This window comes from Nilaparvata lugens, chromosome 6 (genome assembly GCF_014356525.2).
Source record: "Nilaparvata lugens isolate BPH chromosome 6, ASM1435652v1, whole genome shotgun sequence".
Taxonomy (NCBI): domain Eukaryota; kingdom Metazoa; phylum Arthropoda; class Insecta; order Hemiptera; family Delphacidae; genus Nilaparvata; species Nilaparvata lugens.
The window spans coordinates 52290718-52295828 of NC_052509.1; positions in this window are offsets into that span (position 1 = coordinate 52290718).

Below are 5111 nucleotides of genomic sequence, written 5' to 3' on the forward strand. Positions count from 1 at the left end.
GTTGAATGTGGACTACGTTACTGGAAGACTGGAGAAATTACGATCAACCTATATGTAGCCTATGCTGATTATACAGAGTGACCCACGAAAGGTATAACAGCCGAAGACGATAAATTTTACATCAAATTTGCAACAAAAAATGTCCAGTAAAATTTATTACGACCTTAGTTTTCAAGATATATAGATTTTTCGATATTTTTGAAAATCGTCAATACTAACTAGAAAATTATCAGTCAAAATCTAGTTCTAAGGATATGATTGGAAAGAGGAAGAAATTTCCAATAAGATTCTTATAACGTGTTCCTTTGCTTGACTTTTTGAACTTTTTATCAGCGCTCAAAACTGGAAGTACATTCATTAAGTTCAAAGCCAAATTTCAAACAGTTTGAACGCTCATAAAAAAGTTCAAAAACGTTGAAAAAACGGAAAAATGAAATGAATCTGAGATGGGAAGTTTTTCTTTCTCCAACCATATCCTTGGAATTACATTTGGACTGATAGTTTTCTAGTACCTAATTGACGATTTTAAAAATATCGAAAACTAAGGTCGATAAGAAACTTTTACTGAACATTTTTTGTTGCAAATATCATGTAGAATCTATGATTATCGGCTAATACTCCTTTCGTGGGACACACTGTATACTGGACAAGGTCCAGGGCTACCTTGTATACATCAATATTATTGATGTTGGTATAGATTAAAATATAACATCAATATGTATATAAAAGATTACATCAATATGGACCTGGTATAATCGAGACATAGGCTCTCAACATAATTATATTCCGATTAGTCGAGGTGTGCGATTACACCAGGTTGTAGAATTTCGTATAGTCAAATGTGTAGATTGCTCCAGGTATAGTCGGTTCCTTGTAAAATGGTCCTTTTTCGCAAGACTTATTCATGCATACCTTTTCATTACTAATACCACTCCACTATCTAAATGTTGATTAAAAAAATTGAAATTTGGTACACTTCAAGGTGCGTACAGATATACGCGCCGCGAACATGAGCAATTCACTTTTAATCAGCTGATGCCAAGCTTTTTATATCTGTATCTTACAGTTTCAGTAAAAATACAGATATAGTCAGCTGATTAAAAGTGAATTGCTCATGTTCGCGGCGCGTATATCTGTACGCACCTTCAGAAATGATATCTCGTGATTGTAACAGTATGAAAAAATATGAATTAAGTTCACACTCGTTCAGCTCTTATAAGTTGATGTTTCAAAGTTTCCAACAATGTTTCAAAGTTTTTGTGATATGACATTGATACAACAATATGAATTAAGCTCAAGAGAAATCTTGCATTTATCCAAGTAGCGCAGGATAACATGTAACACATGTTGTAGAATTTCGATAGTGTCGTTTTTCAATATTATTTATTCATTTATTAAACCAAAAACGAGTGTTACAAACAACAATGTTACAAAGGCTTTATAACATTGTAATAGTTTGTTTTTGTCGGCTTTTTAGTGCAGCAGAACAGCTTTAAGATTGCCTTCTATAGTGAGGTCAACGTTATAATGGCAGTGGAGTAAGATAGGAGAGCAACATTGCCGATCCTCTGTCTTGTCAATGCCTTCTATGGAGAATAAATGATATTGGTTTATTGATGCAATATCAACTGTTCATTCTCGTTTGAAGTGATCGATTATATTCTATCAAACAAGTAATTATATTTTTCAATGATTTCATAATGAAGTTTCATAATCAAGATTGAATATTTTGTTAATCAATTATATTTATACATTGTTAAAAACAATCTGGCAACAGAGCAAAGCGAGAAAGAGATAGCGCTAACCGATTTGTTGAATGATAGACAAGGATAGCAATACAATTGCTAATCAAACACTGCTGCCATTATAACGTGGACCTCACTATAGTAGCCTATGCTGCACACGTCAGTATGGTAGTTGAGTTGATGTTAAATTGAAGGCTTTATAACACATAAGAGCTTTGAGGCTCTTAGGGCACTCAATATAGTACAATGTAAAATAGGCCGTTTTTCATCAATGATCGTATGTAGACTATTTCTTACAAAAATCAAATCGATTTGAATATGAAAAACAATTACTATACGAAGTTATTGAAACTGATGTGACGTGAAGAAGAAATGAGGAAGTAATGGATCATTTATGTATGATATGGTAAAGCCACAGAAAAAGAAACATACTTGGTTCAATTAGCGTATGGCTTTCAATGGTTGGGAGACCCAATAAGGGTAGTTCCACCTCGCCGCATATAGTCTATAGTTCCTTAATGGAAAACAAACTCAACTATTCACATACTTGGTAAAACCTCAAAACAGAATAAAGTTGGCCTAATCAGGAAAGTAGGCCAAGATTGATTGGAAATTTATTTGTGAGTAATGACTTACAATTTTGAGACCAATTCAAAATTCATGTCAATTCATGCTATTTTTAGATTGCACCTTTACTTTGCAGGCAATCTCGAAAGTGGAGCCAAATGTAATAGGGGTTGCGGTTTTGAAAGTGCAAGACAGAGTAGATAAGAGTGTTGAGTCGTCAGTAAATAGAAACAGCACATTAGCTCTTGCGCCTTCCTTTAGAGAAGAAACAAAACGACACCGCTCCTATTTGAAGAGGTTGAAGAATGAATGAATCAATCAAATCTAAAACAGGAAAACTAATTGGAAGATAACAATTAAAAAAAGTTTTCTGATAATTGACCGAACGTAGTGAGGTCTATATGTTTCAACTCGATTTGCTTTTGTCTGTCTGTATGTACAGTAACGCGATTACGGCCAAACGCGTTGAAAGAATTTGATGAGATTTGGCAGGAATATTCCTTTTTCTACTGCACGTCGATGAATACACAAGGTTTTTTTTTGAAATTTTGCATTTCAAGGATAATATGAAAAGAAATTTTTCCATACTCTGATATCACTATAATATATATAATCTACTTTGAAGATAGGTTCGATAAGACTATAGAATTATTCATAATCAATCAGCTGACAAGTGGATTATTCATTAATCATATGGGATACAAATTCAAACGTGAACTGAGTTTATTAACATAAGTGAGTTTTTGATCTTGGAGAAAACAATAATAAAAGTTTTAAAGAGTAGCCTAAATTATGATTCTACTGTGAATTGTGATTCAACTGAATCAACTAGAACAGGTGACATCAAATACTTGTGGATGAGAAAACTGCGTGAGGTCTACTGTTCACAGAATTACTAGTATCATAGTTTTCAATCAAGCAGTAATATTGTAATCAATATTCTCTATCATGTCTAAAAATGATATTCATATCATAGGATCTTCGTAAATCTAACAAGTAATTGAATGTGGTATTCATCCACTACATTCTTTCAACATATTCTAAACTGCAATAACCATGATTCCATTTATTCATTCGAATCCAGTGATACATTAACAAGGGAAATAAAAAACAGGCATTCGCCCTAATATTACTATTAAATAAGTAGTAGCCTATTATTTAGTATCAGATGGCGTATTTTGAAGGAGTGACGATTAATCCGAATTAGTAGAAATTGGCAGCTTCAAGCTCAGATGACAGTGAACGTATAGTAGACTACTACTGTACTTATTATTGATTTTCACAAATCTCAAACCTTCTTCTAGCATCAGTACTTTAATGTTTGAAAAATTGTATTTTCAATACTTGAACTTGTAGATGATGCTTGAAGACTTGCCGTGCTGTATATATATCAATCAAGCTCCGAATAATAGTGGATGTTAGATAATCTGTTTATCAACAGCAGCCCTGAGTGACTAATCTAATCAGGGATGATTCGATTTACGCAGGCAGACGGCATGGGATAACGCAATATCGCCTCTGAAACTTCCTGCTCCTCAATGTTTTGGGAGTTTGAATATCCTCAATGAGTAGGAGTCTGAAGATCTTATGATCCCACTCTTAATTAACAGAAGGTCTTCATGATCTCATATAAATGAATACAATCTGATAAGATACAAAGATACACTCGCAACGCATACCGTTTTAGTTTATTGATACAATTAAGAATGAATTAATACAACTTCCAGGTAGCCTAGTAGGAGGAAGTTAGGTATCTACGGTTTTTTGTGTGATTTTATGACCACATAGGATCACTGTAGTCTCTGGTTAGTCATTTTTCTTTGTTTATCTGCTTTAATTCTCTTCTTCTCTTCCCAGTACCTTTCATTTTATAAACCTACAGTTTATAATATCAAAAACTTTGTTTTGCAAGAGAACTTTGTACTTTCAAATTTAAGTCATCCTAACCAGAATACTTGTGACATGAGAACAAACACAACATCATGATACAGTACTGGGTTTCTGATGTAAGCTACAGTTTACGTATTTGTATTGTTTATATGTATTTTTCATTCATATCTGTGATCTATTGCATAATCCATTATAGGTATCTAATTGTAGCCTTTATTCAATAAACCTAAATAGTCATTGCATCAAAGTAGGCCTACTTCATAGAGAATGTTAGGAAGCATTTAACTCTAAAGAGTAATCATGATAATTGAATAAATATGGTAATTTTATTGCTATAAAACATAAATGCTATGAGCAACGTCAAATTTACATTGTATATCAATTTTTCATTCTTCATATTAATTAATATGATATGTTCTTCAGACTATTGAAATTGAATTAAAATTGTTTTTATTGCAATTCACAAAATAGATATACGAAAGTCATACAGTACGTCACAGTAGACACACACAGTGACAGTAGAGACAGTCAAGGAGTCGTAACTTTACAGTTTTCTGATTTAATTTTGATATTAATTTTTGCCTTGACTCTAGTAGTTTTCTGACTCAAGAGTTTTCTCAAGTGAGGAATCGCAAAGAAATACTGTAATAATTTATTCGGCTTCCGTCCTCCTAGTTGATGAACTGTCTAGACAGCGGCAAGACAGATCTCTACCGCAAGAGATAAATCCCAATCAACTGTCCAGGTTCTCCTTTGCTTTCCATAGCGATAAAATGCCAATGTATTTCAGGCAAGAAAGATAGCCAGCGAGCATCTCGGCTGGAAAGAATCACTTACCATACATTAGAACAGCGAAATTACAGAAACGTGTGTCGACCAATGGGAGCATTGAATCGATGACGTCACTGC